Source organism: Cygnus olor, chromosome 2 (assembly GCF_009769625.2).
Source record: "Cygnus olor isolate bCygOlo1 chromosome 2, bCygOlo1.pri.v2, whole genome shotgun sequence".
In the NCBI taxonomy this organism is placed as follows: Eukaryota; Metazoa; Chordata; class Aves; order Anseriformes; family Anatidae; genus Cygnus; species Cygnus olor.
Window position 1 is genome coordinate 36,167,137 of NC_049170.1, and position 16,187 is coordinate 36,183,323.

The window sequence follows — 16,187 nt, forward strand, 5'->3', positions numbered from 1 at the left end:
AAATGGATGCTAAAGAAGTAATACTAAAGCACATTTCATTGGCAAACAAGACAAGGACAGATAATCCAAAGATAGGTATTTCAATAAGATGGAGCAAATATAAGAAGTCAACTAACGTGATCACCTGAGAAGTTGTGATGGTTTCACAACAATAGGTAGCTAAGCCCCACCACACCACTTTCTCACCTCCTCTCCTCAGGAGGATATGTAGAAAATATGATGAAAAAAATTGTGGGTTGAGATAAAGACAAGGATATCACTCACCAACTACCATCACAGGCAAAACAGGCTCAGCATAAGGGATATTAATCTAATTTATTACCTATTGATAATAGACTAGAGCAATGAGAACTAAAAGCAAACTAAAACCACCTTCCACCCACCTTTTTCTCCCGCCAAGCGGTGCAAGGGAATGGGAATGGGAGTTGTGGTAAGTCCCTAACATTTCACCTCCACCATCCCTCACGGCCCCTCCCATGGGATGCCGTCCTTCCCGAACTGATCCTGCGGGGGCTGCCTACAGGCAGCAGCTCTTCAAGAACTGCTCCCACATGGCTCCATACCACGGGGTCCATCCCCCAGGAGCAAACTGCTCCAGCACGGGTCCCCCATGGGCGGCAGCTCCCCCCAGACCCCCTGCTCCTGCGTGGGCTCCTCTCCACGGGCTGCAGCTCCGGCCCGGGGCCTGCTCCTGCAGGGGGCTCTCCATGGGCCGCAGCCTCCTCCAGGCCACATCCACCTGCTCCACCGGGGGCTCCTCCACCCATGGGCTGCAGCGTGGAGATCTGCTCCGTGTGGGACCCATGGGCTGCAGGGGGACAGCCTGCTCCACCAGGGGCCTCTCCACAGGCCGCAGGGGAACTTCTGCTCCGTGCCTGCAGCACCTCCTGCCCTCCTGTTGCACTTTGGGGGCTGCAGGGCTGCTTCTCACTCCCCTCTCCAGCTGCTGTTGCACAGCAGTTTTTCTTACATCTGCTCTCCCAGAGGCCCAACTAGCATCTCTCCCTTGTTCAGCTCTGTCTGGCGGTGGGTCCCTTTGGAGCCGGCTTGAGCTGGCTCTGACCTGACATGGGGCAGCTGCTGGGCTCTGCTCACAGAGGCCACCCCTGCAGCCCCCTGCTACGAAGCCCTTGTCACATAAACCCAATACAGATGTACCGTCAAGCCAATAGGATTCCAACACTTGGTATCATCCAGTACTGATCCACCTACCTACATACGCTAGTAACTTGGCTTTCTGTTTTCCTTAGTCATGGCATGCCTCATAAGCAGGGTGAAGTGTACTTACAAAACTGACAGCCTAATAGTTGTTTCCTGCTAAGAACAGGACATAACTGTTTCTCACCAACAGAACAAATATAAGGAGAAATATGAGGAAAAAATGCTAGTAGAAAGAATGAAGGCATAGAGAAAAAGCTCCTTTTGCTGACTCTTTCATTCCAATCTCTTGCTTCCTACCAGAAGTAAGAAGATCTGTAACCACACAGATATTTCTAGACCAAGCTACAGAAGACCTGTGGCTTTCCCCCCACCCCCCCAAAACGCCAAAGAAATCACAAATTCCTCTTCGTGGAATTCGCATGGCAAGTTTTATTCCTCCATGATGCAAGAGATTCTGTGCTGATGTTTTATAAAAAAAATACATTCAAAAATTCCAGAATCAAGAGGTGTCAGGAAAGGATTTTATTTTATTTTTTAAACTGAAAGGCTGAAATTGTATATGGGAGTAATGTGAAAATTATTTATTGTTAACCTCTGTCATCTCCTAGATGTCTGATGCAGTAAAGTATGAAAACGTATATGTCTCATAGATTTCCATTAATTGTGCCTAATGAAGCTGTGGGTGTAGCTGTATATACTGATATTCTTGGTAGCTGTATATACTGATTTAATTCTTTAATTTAATCCTAATAAGCTTCTGCCCTAAATGATATTATAAATGATATAAATGATATTGATAAATGATACATTAATACTGCACTGCAATAGGAAAAAATTGAGTACTAGTTTTTAGTTTGTTGTTTCAAAATTTGACTGACGTCCCTTTATCATCATACCTTGAGAAAAGCCAAACATGTATGGGCTCTTTATTCAGTCTATACTCTGCCACCGTATACTTTGACCATTGCCTACTTTAGGAGATATAATTTTGGAAAGGAAACTATTATTGTTTTCTTCCTTTTCCTATGTTTCAAATACCATTTAATCAGTCTGAAAGTCTCCATTTTAGCTCCAGCCTTGTGAGAGCAGTGCAACCAGAATATATTATGCATAAAGCTCATGTGGCACATCACTCATTTCTATATTGAAATTACATTTCAGCATTATTTTTTCAGACCTGCTTCTCATATAAACCAACATTTATTTGTTTTGTATGTTGATCCATATTAAACAGAAGCTTTCACTAATTAGCATGCAAGGATATACAGTTAGTGGCTTAAAAAAAGGAAAATGTCTTAAGTGCATTCAGCTAATTCAAAATCAGGCAGCAATGAGGAGTTAATCAAGTGTTTTTTCCTTAGTGATTACCACTTTATATTTATCAACACTGAACTGCATTTGACTCCATGCTGCTTGATCACGTATCTTAATTTGGTGCCTTACAATTTAATTGAATGTACATTTGTCACCATATCCCCCCAAAAGCCAAAGTACCTTGATCTTTTCTACTCTCAAGTGACCAGAAGAATTCTGAGCAATTTGTAAAAGATGGATTTACTTTTTTTTTAAAATTTCCCTCAGATAACAAGTTTACCACATGCAGACGAAATTGTGTGCTGGGGCGGGGCGGGGGGGGGTAGCGTAGAACTCTACCACACGTAATATTTCTGGATTCACAGAGTGGCAGCAGGTAGCAAAAGGTGTAGAGCAGAAAGGAAGAATAAGACAGCTGTCGTTTTCCTATCATGAAAACAGAAATAGATCTTAGAGAGATTATAGAAGTAAATCTCCCAGTAGATCAGAATCAGTTCACTCAGGGTCACTGCCACTAATTAAAGGGCATTTTAAAGGGTTAAAAAGAGCAACCTTTCTGTCTAGCCAGAGCTTTCCATTCATCCAGACTGCCAGAAAAAGTTCGGTCATCTTTTTTTTTTTTTTTTTTTTTTTTAATAAACAAAACAAAACAACAATTGACTTCAGCTACCAGCTCTGTCACAACCCAGTCACTTACTCCTGGCAGCCACGTTTTTTTTTTTTTGAGGGGCTCACTGAAATACTATTGAGAGATAAGAGATCATTTGCATTGAAGGTGATTTCTGCATGGTGATGGGATCCTTTAAACAGCAGCTGTTGGTTACCTGCTGTCCCTCCCACATTCCCAGTAACCACCACGCTTGTTCTCAGACCCTGTTCCCATAAAGGATTAAGAGTATACCCAATTTATACACAAATATTATATTAAAAGCAGACTTCAAATGGGCCTGGGAAAGGAGACCATATGTGTGTGGACCTGAATGCAATTATTTTAGTACTTATTTGGTGTAAAATATTAGACAACCTGGCTCGAATGCTTCTGCGAAATGTAATACCTTTCTATCAAGAAACAAACCAAAGGAAGAAGATAAAGTAGAACACATATGTTCCATGCTTCAGTTCATTACGAGCAGAGTGCTGAATGCTTTCTCTGAAAACCATTCCTTTATGTACGTGAGATTAATAATGGAGTCTGTAAGGTCATTCTTCAGCAGTTTTCAAGTTCTCTGAAAACCAAAGTGGTCAAGTCAGAAATATAATCAAGTCAGAAACAGAAGGATGTCTATGACAAGTGTTCACCTTGTAAAGACACTATGACAACTAATTTATTCCAAAACAGATGGGAGCCATTATTTCCATATAGCAAGCTTCCATCCAACTCACACTAAAAAACACTAATACAGTTAATGTGCAATATTTTAATGCATGTGATGAATGAAAAGAATATATAATAAACACTTTCCAACAATTCACAGAACTTGCCAAAAGGTGAACTGCAGACCTGAGACATTGGAAGAAAAAAAATTTGCAGACACAGACAAGGACATGGCCTAACAGAGGCACCTGTAAAACACTGGCAACAGAAAAAAATTCTTTGGACTGTGCAGTTAAGAAGACAAAAACAAATGTTACAATGACTACCTCCAAAATATATAAAAATTTTGAATACATAAAAGAATCAAAAGTTGGTCCTTCTATCATTAGGTGAAAATTCAGAAGGCTTTTTTTAACATATTTTTCTCCATAAAACTTATTTTGATTCTTACCTCCTATTCCACCTACATAAAATGAACATTTAAGAAAACTAAAACACATGGCTGCAAAAATGTTTACTACAGGTTTATCTCTTCAATATTGTTCTGAGGATAATGACTGTATTACCATAGCAAATGTTTGATAAGAAATGCAGTACACTGATGGAGATCTGCCTCGTGAAATTCTGAACTTGACTCTTTTTGTCCCAAACTTTCATTTATATAATTTTGAATGACTATTGTCATGTCATTCATTACTTTGTAAAAATAAATCTGGGCCAGTGTTGTGGTTTAGCCCGGCTGGCAGTCAAACACCACACAGCCGTTCGCTCACCCTCCCCCCTCCCTCTCCGGGATGGGGGAGAGAAACGGGAAAGTGAAGCCTGTGAGTTGAGATAAAGACAGTTTATTAAGACAGGGAAAAGAATAACAACAATAATAATAATAATAATAGTATTAATAGTAATAATGTGTACGAAATAAGTGATGCACAATGCAATTGCTCACCACCCGTTGACCGATGCCCAGCCTATCCCCGAGCAGCCGGCCACCCCTCCACCCCGGCTAGCCACCCCTATATATTGTTCAGCATGACGTCAGATGGTATGGAATACCCCTTTGGCCAGTTTGGGTCAGCTGTCCTGGGTCTGTCCCCTCCCAGCTTCTGCTGCATCCCTAGCCTGCTCGCTAGCAGGACAGAGAGAGGCTGAAAAGTCCTTGGCTTGGTGTAAGCACTGCTCTACAACAATTAAAACATCAGCATGTTATCAGCGCTCTTCTCATTCTAATCCAAAACATAGCACCCTGCCAGCTACTAGGAGGAAAATTAACTCTGTCCTAACTGAAACCAGGACAGATATCCACCCCTTATTCCATACCATTTATGTCATGCTCAGGTTACACTCTTTCCAATACTTTCTAATTAATCACCATTTTCATCTATGATATATAGCAACCATGGTAGCGATGACATACAGTGTTATATGATAATTAACATATTAGAATTCAACTCATGGGCTATTCTCACCCAGTATTAGGTCCCCTTGAGGTACACACCGGACCTCCCCATTCTCTTGCATTACCCACCAAGTGCATCCAGGTCCCCGAGCAAAAGCAATCCCACGAATGGGCTTGCCTTTTCCTGAGGCGGGAGTAGCCCAGACTGTCTTACCCAGCATGTTTCTTACGTGCACTACAGGAACTTTATCCCCTTCTACAGTGCGTAACAGGTTTGATTGGGCAGGTCCAGCTCGGTTGGCAGATCCTCTAGTATTGACTAACCAGGTGGCCTTTGCCAGATGTGTTTCCCAATTTTTGAATGTCCCAGCACCCATTGCTTTCAGTGTAGTCTTTAACAGTCCATTGTATCGTTCAACTTTCCCGGAGGCTGGTGCATGATAAGGGATGTGATACACCCACTCAATACCATGTTCTTTGGCCCAAGTGTCTATAAGGTTGTTTCGGAAATGAGTCCCATTGTCTGACTCAATTCTTTCTGGGGTGCCATGTCGCCATAGGACTTGCTTTTCAAGGCCCAGGATAGTGTTCCGGGCGGTGGCATGGGGCACAGGATATGTTTCCAGCCATCCGGTGGTTGCTTCCACCATTGTAAGTACGTGGCGCTTGCCGTTGCGGGTTTGGGGGAGTGTGATGTAATCAATCTGCCAGGCCTCTCCATATTTGTATTTCAGCCATCGTCCTCCATACCAGAGAGGCTTTGACCGTTTGGCTTGTTTAATTGCAGCACATGTTTCACAATCATGAATAACCTGTGCTATAGTGTCCATGGTCAGGTCCACCCCTCGGTCACGAGCCCATCTGTATGTTGCATCTCTACCTTGATGGCCTGAGGTGTCATGGGCCCATCGGGCTATAAATAATTCACCTTTATGTTGCCAGTCCAGGTCCACCTGAGCCACTTCAATCTTAGCAGCCTGATCCACCTGCTGGTTGTTTTGATGTTCTTCAGTAGCCCGATTCTTGGGCACATGAGCATCTACATGGCGTACCTTTACAACCAGGTTCTCTACCTGGGCAGCAATATCTTGCCACAATGCAGCAGCCCAGATGGGTTTGCCCCGGCGTTCCCAATTGTTCTGCTTCCATTGTTGTAGCCACCCCCACAGGGCATTTGCTACCATCCATGAATCAGTATAGAGATAGAGAACTGGCCACTTTTCTCGTTCAGCAATATCTAAGGCCAGCTGAACGGCTTTCACTTCTGCAAACTGACTCGATTCACCTTCTCCCTCAGCAGCTTCTGCAACTCGTCGTGTAGGACTCCATACAGCAGCTTTCCATCTCCGATGCTTTCCCACAATACGACAGGACCCATCAGTGAACAGGGCATATTTCTTCTCATTTTCTGGTAGCTTGTTGTACAGTGGGGCTTCTTCAGCACGGACTACCTCCTCCTCTGACGATATCCCAAAGTACTTGCCTTCTGGCCAGTCCATAATCACTTCCAGGATTCCTGGGCGACTGGGGTTTCCTATTCGAGCCCGCTGAGTAATCAGTGCAACCCACTTGCTCCATGTAGCATCAGTTGCATGATGTGTAGAGGGGACCCTTCCTCTGAACATCCAACCCAGTACCGGCAGTCGGGGTGCCAGGAGGAGCTGCGCTTCAGTACCGACCACTTCCGAAGCAGATCGAACTCCCTCATATGCTGCCAATATCTCCTTTTCGGTTGGAGTATAGCGGGCCTCAGATCCTCTGTATCCCCGACTCCAAAACCCCAGGGGTCGACCTCGAGTTTCCCCAGGTTCTTTCTGCCAGAGGCTCCAGGTGGGGCCATTCTCCCCGGCTGCGGTGTAGAGCACATTCTTTACATCTGGTCCTGTTCGGACTGGCCCAAGGGCTACTGCATGAACTATTTCTTGTTTAATTTGTTCAAAGGCTTGTCGTTGCTCAGGGCCCCATTCAAAAGCATTCTTCTTACGAGTTACTTGGTAGAGCGGGTTTACAATCAGACTGTAATTTGGAATATGCATTCTCCAAAACCCCACGACACCTAGGAAAGTTTGTGTTTCCTTCTTGCTAGTTGGTGGAGACATAGCTGTTCTTCAACCCTCAGCAACCCCACAACAGAAGGGTCCTCTGAGAGACCGGGCAAGGTAGACAACTGTTTAATGTCCTCTGTCTCTAAGGCAGCTATGCCAAAAGCCCAGCGGAACCCTTTTGGGTCCTTGAAATATCCTCTTCTAAGATAGTCTATGCCAAGGATGCACGGAGCATCCGGGCCAGTCACAATACGGTGCTTTTGCCACTCATTTCCGGTTAGACTCACTTCAGCTTCCAATACAGTTAACTGCTGGGATCCCCCTGTCACGCCATAAATACAGATGGGCTCTGGCCCTTTACAGCTGGATGGCATTAGAGTACATTGTGCACCGGTGTCTACTAGAGCCTTATACTTCTGTGCGTCAGACGTGCCAGGCCATCGAATCCACACAGTCCAATAAACTCGGTTGTCCCTTTCCTCCCCCTGGCTGGAGGCAGGGCCCCTCTAGTCCTGGTCAGAATCTTCATTTCTGTGTTTAAAAGACTGCCTGCTAGAAGTTGGAGCAGCAAACTTTTCAGAGAACCCCTTTCTCCCGATTGTTTTCTTTTGCAACTCACGTACCCGTGCCTCTAGGGTCTCAGTAGATTTTCCATCCCATTTTCTCATGTCCTCTCCATGGTCACGTAGGTAAAACCACAGGGTGGCGCGGGGTGTATACCCACCATATTGTCTTCTTTGCATGGATGCACGTTTACCCCTAATAGCTGAGACGCTGGTTTGTACAGGTGGGGAAGAAAATACACTCTCTTTAAGTTGCTGGACCTCTTCAAAAAGTTTCTCCAAAGTATTCTCTTTTAGTTGGTGGCCACTGGTTTGTTCAGGTGGGGGGGAAGATAAATTCTCTTTAAGTTGGTGGAACTCTTCAGAGAGTTTCTCCACAGCCGAGACGCAGGCCTGTAGGGAAGAGGAGAGATTTCCTTCGTACTCCCGGAGTTGTTTAGCCATGTCACCCACTGTGGGATCTTCACCGTTTTTCCAGGTTATTATTGCCAATGTGCTGGCCCATGTTGATGGTGCATTCCGTACAAACTTCCGCCATATGGGTCGAGTACACTGGACTTCATCTGGATCTGTGGATGTTTGTGCATCGTTTAAGTCCTTATAAATTACTTCCCGTACGGCTAATTCCCTCAGGTACTGAATTCCCTTCTCCATGGTGGTCCACTTGACTGGTACACATACAAGTTCTTCCTTGTAGGGATACCTTCCCTTCACAGCTAACAGGAGACGCCTCCAGAGGCTGTGAGATCGTGCTCCATCTCCAATTGCTTTGTCAATGCTTGCATCTCTAGCAAGGGATCCCAACCGCTTGGCTTCCCTGCCCTCTAATTTCACACCATTGGCTCCAGTGTCCCAGCACCGGAGCAGCCAGGTGACAAGCTGTTCACCTATACAGCGACCAAAATCTTTTCGCACATCTCGTAGCTCACGCTGGTATAGGGTTCGGGTAGTTACTGTTGACTTACTGACATCCTCATCCTCATCTTCATCCTCCTGCACACTTGATGGCCCAGCCTCGTCTTCTCCAGACCCAGACTTAGCAGAAGACTTTCTGCGTTCTAAACGACCTGCGTCTCTATACCACTTTTTCACCTTTTCTACAGGGGCAACTTGCACTGCTACAGCTCGCCTCTCCGACCCAGCCACAGGGTCTGCCACAGGGATTGGAATACCCTCTGCAGGGGCAACTTGCACTGCTACAGTTCGTTTCTCTGACCCAGCCACAGGAGTGGGAATGGCTGCGGGAGCTGGAGCCGGGACGGCTGCGGGAGCTGGAGCCAGAATGGCTGCGGGAGCTGGAGCCGGGACGGCTGCGGGAGCTGGAACGGCTGCGGGAGCTGGAGCCGGGACAGCTGCGGGAGCTGGAGCCGGAACGGCTGCGGGAGCTGGAGCCGGGACGGCTGCGGGAGCTGGAACGGCTGCGGGAGCTGGAATAGCTGCGGGAGCTGGAGCCGGGACAGCTGCAGGAGCTGGAGCTGGAACGGCTGCGGGAGCTGGAGCCGGGACGGCTGCGGGAGCTGGAGCCAGAATGGCTGCGGGAGCTGGAGCCGGGACGGCTGCGGGAGCTGGAACGGCTGCGGGAGCTGGAGCCGGGACAGCTGCGGGAGCTGGAGCCGGAACGGCTGCGGGAGCTGGAGCCGGGACGGCTGCGGGAGCTGGAACGGCTGCGGGAGCTGGAATAGCTGCGGGAGCTGGAGCCGGGACAGCTGCAGGAGCTGGAGCTGGAACGGCTGCGGGAGCTGGAGCCGGGACGGCTGCGGGAGCTGGAACGGCTGCGGGAGCTGGAGCCGGGACAGCTGCGGGAGCTGGAGCTGGAACGGCTGCGGGAGCTGGAGCCGGAACGGCTGCGGGAGCTGGAGCTGGGACGGCTGCGGGAGCTGGAGCTGGAGTGGCTGCAGGAGCCGGGACTGGAACGGCCGCAGGGTCTGTCACTAGGTTGATAGTAGCATCAATTGCAGCTCGATAGGCACAAGCCAGACCCCAGCACGCCACAGTGATTTGTGTCACTTTGGAACTGCCAGAGTCATGACACCTTTTTTTCAAGCATTCTACCAGTTTTTTAGGATTTTGCAGTTGTTCAGGGGTGAATGTCCAAAACACTGGAGGTGCCCACTGCCCTAGAAACCTGCCCATATCCTCCCACACTCCCTGCCACTCGCAAATATCCCGCCTCAAGACAGATCTCCGGATGAGATTCCTAAGTAGTTGTTTAACCTTAAACAAAACCTGAAGCGCATTCAGGAGACATAACAACAAGAACATGCTGGTCTGAGTATCCCAAGGATATTCAACATCTTGGAGAGCTACCGTAACTAGCTCGGGGGATAAGAGGGTGGTGAAGGAGGAAGGGAGAGTGAACAGGTAGGAAAAAATATCTTCCCCTGTCCCCTCCAGAGACTGACTCCCTGATGAAAAAAGGCAATAGGTGTAATTGCTAATAGTTTCTGAGATATGGTTTCCGAAGTATAGAGTCGACGACAGTGCTGAGTACAAATACCAGGTTAGAGTCATGACCAGATACTTCATCATTTCATAAGCCATCGTTACACCACACAGTACCATAACAATCTTAAACCAGGGCCCGGAAAGGGTAAACAGCACGACAGGGAGCACATACAGAAAGTAACTTGCTATAAAACTCAATTTGGGAAACAGGCACAGCAGACTTGAGATTAAGGCAATCAACATTGTGACTAGCAACTATTAAGCAGGTCGAATACTTATACCAATTTTAGTTTAACACACTCTGGTCAAATCTGTCGATATCTCAACCCTTCGAGCCCCACGTTGGGCGCCAAATGGGCTGTTGTGGTTTAGCCCGGCTGGCAGTCAAACACCACACAGCCGTTCGCTCACCCTCCCCCCTCCCTCTCCGGGATGGGGGAGAGAAACGGGAAAGTGAAGCCTGTGAGTTGAGATAAAGACAGTTTATTAAGACAGGGAAAAGAATAACAACAATAATAATAATAATAATAGTATTAATAGTAATAATGTGTACGAAATAAGTGATGCACAATGCAATTGCTCACCACCCGTTGACCGATGCCCAGCCTATCCCCGAGCAGCCGGCCACCCCTCCACCCCGGCTAGCCACCCCTATATATTGTTCAGCATGACGTCAGATGGTATGGAATACCCCTTTGGCCAGTTTGGGTCAGCTGTCCTGGGTCTGTCCCCTCCCAGCTTCTGCTGCATCCCTAGCCTGCTCGCTAGCAGGACAGAGAGAGGCTGAAAAGTCCTTGGCTTGGTGTAAGCACTGCTCTACAACAATTAAAACATCAGCATGTTATCAGCGCTCTTCTCATTCTAATCCAAAACATAGCACCCTGCCAGCTACTAGGAGGAAAATTAACTCTGTCCTAACTGAAACCAGGACAGCCAGAAATACATAAATCTACTCTGTAAACAGTTTTCTTTCAGCGCTGCCCTTCAGTTTCACATTTAAATATTATCAAGAATGGTTAATAAAGACTCATTAACCATACTGAATTATTTTCAAATTTTTAATCTTGTGTACTGTCATTACTTTTCTGTTTTGAGGATGCCTACAGCACCTTCTACATTTCGCGTCAGATAAACAAGCCAACTACAAAACACGTTAACTTACATACTCAGAATGCATAACCAGTAACATAAAGTTCCTCCTTTTTACAGCTAACTCAGGTATTTCTGTAGTACAACAGTCTGACATCTAAGTACAACTTCAGACTACTATCAGTAATGCAATCCACCAACAATGCAATTAGTTTCCTTCTGAAAACAATTACCTTGAGAAAATTGTAATTCTGATCAAGACATAAAGCACAGATCAGACACAATGGAGACATGGGAGCACTCCTGGTAGCAAGAATTATGATTATTACCTTGATGAAAAAAGGACAAGTGATACATCAGCCAATTATGAGGCTGATGCCAATCATAAATATATCTTTCCATTTCAACCGTGTTCTCTGGAACAACAAATCCTTCAAACAGAGTCTCTGAGGTCACAAATGATAGAAGTTTATGCTAAGAAATGTGGATTTAGCATTTATTTTTGTTGTCTGAGCTAAAAGTACAAGTCACATTTTCCTTTGTGAGGTTGACTCAGGCTGCTATTTGAGATTTGAATTTCAACAATTTAATGGACAGCATTAAGTTGGAAGATTTAAGTGAACCATTACTGGTATAATTCTCAGACTTGGCAAGCCATCTTTTCTTTATGACAGAGGAAACCCTTAGTTTCTCCACTGCTTCCAGCATCTTCTACTGTATGTTGATGAACTGTAGAAAAGAAGTTACAACTCCATGGTAACATCCTAAGTTCTGACCAAGTTGTAAGTCACAAAACCTATGAGTGAGGAGATGAACATGGAAAAAAAATCTGCAATGAAAGATTACAAAAAACTCCAGACATGACTTTAAGCAGATTTGCAAATAGGAAACTGAGAGGAGGAAAGTGCAGAGTCACAATGAGACACAGGAGACTCAAGTCATGAATAGAAGACCTATGGAGAGAGATATTCATATTGTAGATAGTTTTTCTTGCCTGGGAGAAGAACTTTCACTTGAAACACTTCCCTAGAGCAAGTTAAAATGAAGCCATATGGCCACCTGGTCAAGGCAAGGAAGAGTGGGCCATTGGATGGCTATCATTAACGAGGTCAAGAGACACATACAATTAAACTGTCAAAGTGATAGCTATACCACAGATAAGATAACGTAGTAGGAAAAAAAAAAAAAAGAAAAGAACAGTAGATCAGAGAATTTAATCTCATGGAATGACAGGCAGGATTGTTTTAGTCACAATTTTCAATCATCCTAGATAAAGAAAGCTTCCTTCTGACCCCTTGAATGGCTTCTTTACAATTTGCTTTGTCACTCTTACAATCAGTTTTTCTACTCTGGCTGCTTCCACTTTACTGTGGAGTACAGCGTGCTGCATCAGTTTCCAAGTAAAATGAAATCCTACAACAGGCTCATCTTAGCTTCAAAGCAGGAAGAATTGTATTAAATTTATTACCACTTAATACACTCCCTTTTGAAGTCCTGCTGAACACAAAGACTGGGAGTCATAGATTTGGGATAGCAGTACCATGCAACAAATCATGGGCCAGTCTCTTGCAATTCACCCCAAACCTCTACCAGAGTAGGTCCACCGCAATGGTAGCCTAATACCACCCCTTTCAGTAGAACAGCCAAGTCCTTCCTCTTGTCCTGTCACTCTGTTCTCTTGATTATTATGTTGGTCAAGCCTCTACCCTAGCTGTATTAGCTGAGGGATCTAATCAAAATAATAGTTGCTCTGGCCAGGCACCCCAGAGCTATGCTGGATACTTAAATAATTGCAGCAAGTGCAAGAGAATAATAATTACTAGAATAAACGCTGTCTTGCACTCCTAGCAAGAATAGAGATGGAGATGGACATTTTTAATTACTCATTTCCCTTCTTTCTTGACAGCAACATTACAAATCTGTCCTTGTACTGAATTGTTTTCTTTCATGTTTAATGACTCAAAGTAGATAGTGCTGGTCTTGGTTGTAAGGTAGAGATATTGCCAAAAGTGGAAGCAACAGGAACATTTCTATAAACATTTCCCCAGCCACAAGAGAAGGCAGCAGATGAACTCCAGTAAAGTCACCTTAGCTCTTACAGTAAAATTGTATGAGTTACATAAAGAAGAATGCTTGTGCTCTAGTTACTCTGGAAATGCCGATAAATGTCAGGTACCAGAACTGGAGGGTATGTCAGAAGAAATGAATTGAAATGTTCCATAAGATTCATCACCCCAATAAGTCATAACATTTACCCAGGCAGTGCTTCTCCAGCAAGAGTTTCAAACAACTACAACAAAATTTTCTTTACTGGAAGATCCTACAGTAATCTCCGTATCTTTGCATAGCACTGACTCTGTTAAGCTGAAGAGGCATATAGACTCCTTCCTACAGACCTGCTAGGGAGATTATTTCCTGTAAGAAGTATTGATGTCACCAAACGAGACAGCCATCAGCGCTATTCATCACAAGGTATGAAAAAAACATCTCTAAGATCTGTAATTCAACTCTGGAGTAGGAGAGGATCCATGAGTCTAAATCTTCTGCTACTTTTTGATGCTTTCACTGAATAATAAAACTCTAACCATTTACATAAGATGTTAAATGTCACTCTGCAAAGCTCTCACTCAAATACTGTTTATGACCTGTAGGAAGTCACTGGGAAAACCAGTGAAACCACATGGGCTTAAGCACTAGGAATATGTGAAGAGAAGCTCAGAGCTACGTCTTGATATTTATTCTTGACAATCACCAATCTTTCTCAGTTAAAGAGAGGCAAACCAGCACCAGTCCTCAAATAAAAAACAGCTGACTGAAAATAAATGTCACTAGGAAGGAGTATTTATAGTCATCAGAATATGGAAACAACCTGAAGAACCTGCACTCTGTGGCATCAGTGCAGTGAAAGAGATAAATAAAGGAGAGTACCAGAACTACCAAATCCTGCTAAACATCTGGCAGCAGAATATATACATACAATGTGTGGCTGGCCAGAAGTCTGCCTGTCTATCCAGGCTTTGGACACATCATAAGACATTGCAGATACAAATCAGGACATAATTCCTACTGCACAGAAGTGAGGTGGTATCAGAGAAAGAACAAGGTCCAGCAGAGCCATGGAAAAAAAATCCCCACCACACAGCACAATTCAGAAACTCCAACCAATGCTCAAATACATACTGTCTGTCCCTTAAAAATGTATGTAGGAGCATAAGACACTGTGAGCAAACATATCCTAACTATACTCCATTCCTGCACCCCACTATCTTAGATCCTCACTGAACTGAGCTGATTTCACAATCATTACCATTTTTTCTAAGAGATATTCCTACTTGTGGATTTAGCTATCCATGAGACATTCCTTCCAATTGGTAAATGCAGTTTCCAACCAAAACCATCTGCTATATACATCTACCAATACTAGATGCATATCTGCAAGTATAGAAAATGTATGGTAGTTACTCCAAGATTATGGATTTCAATCCTCTGAAAAGAAAAAGAAAAGAATATGAAGTGATCCACTATTTACAATATATTCTGAGCTATAACAGGTTGTGTGCTTTTCCCTACATATAAATAAAAATAAACCCTTATAAACTAAGCAAGCTTCAAATATAGGCAGTTATTGTATCTTCTACTTTAAAAAGAACTAGAAGTTGCTCAGTTGTTATGGCCATGGACAGAGGAGGAACGTCTATAATACTGACATAGAGGAGTAAGTAATTACAGGTCATGTATTGTTTCAAGTCAGAAAAAGACTCGAATATTTGACCTGTAGCAAAATACATTGGTACTGCTGGTAAAACTGGTAATGCATACATATTTACTGTAGACAGTGTCTCTGTTGAAAAATTATGCCAGACATTTTCCAGAATCAGTTCTCACAATCTTTTACCTCTAGGTCATTCAGAAATTATCAGTTTTCAATTTCTGGGACCGTAATAAAAGTGCCCTGGGTAGCTTTTTTTTTTTTTTTTTTTCTCTTCCCCCTCCCCTCGATATTACTTTTATCTAACTTGCATCTATTACTCATGTGTCAGTTCATGACAAAAACTAATTCCTTTGTTCATCCATTCCTAAATACCATAAAGTCAAAGATGCGATATCGATAGCTTGCATTCTGGCAGGCCTCCGGGACAGTGTTGTTTGTTTTTTTTTTTTATCTGGCCACTTATATCTTCTAACAGTCAAAAAGGTCTTCAGCAAAAGTTATTTACCATTTCCACATTACACTGGTAGCATGGCAAGACCCTTTCTCTTAAATATCATGTATAATTAGGTGGAAAGCATTACAAAATAATACAATCTGATCTCATTACACTTGCTACCAGACAGCAAAAAACCAAAAATGTAGCAAACTAAATTTCTGGGGAGAGCTAATATAGCATATCTCTTAATATCATCGTGTTAAGAGGGTTACTGAAGTATCCCCTCAACATATGTAAGAATGTGGTCACTGTGCCATAAATTCAGTATGTGGGAAGTGTTGGTACTAATTACTGGTATAGAACCTTGACATTAGACATTGCAAAAACCAAGCATCAAGTAGACCAGCTCTCTGACAGCAAAGAGATAATTATTAGGCTTCTACTCTTATGGAATTCCCAGGACTTATTAATGCTAGTGCGTGCGCACACACTCAACTCAAAGGAGAACAGAAGCTTTTTTCATTGTGATTAGATGACTCACATCTAAAAGAAGAAAAAAAAGAAAAAAAAAAGATTACATGTGATCAGACACTAAAAGACCCATTTAACAATTGATTTGTTATGGGTTTGTTATAGATGTCCCAGTCATATAGTCTTTAATTTTCACAGGAGCATCCAAAGAGGTAATTGACTAAGTATGTCAACAGTTTT

General features: G+C 44.0%; 1 protein-coding gene across 2 annotated transcripts in view; it reads right to left on the reverse strand.

Annotated features, from left to right (window-relative positions):
- Positions 1-16,187, reverse strand: part of HIBADH (3-hydroxyisobutyrate dehydrogenase) — a 91,218-nt gene that overhangs the window by 36,712 nt on the left and 38,319 nt on the right. The gene's annotated exons all lie outside the window — the stretch shown is intronic.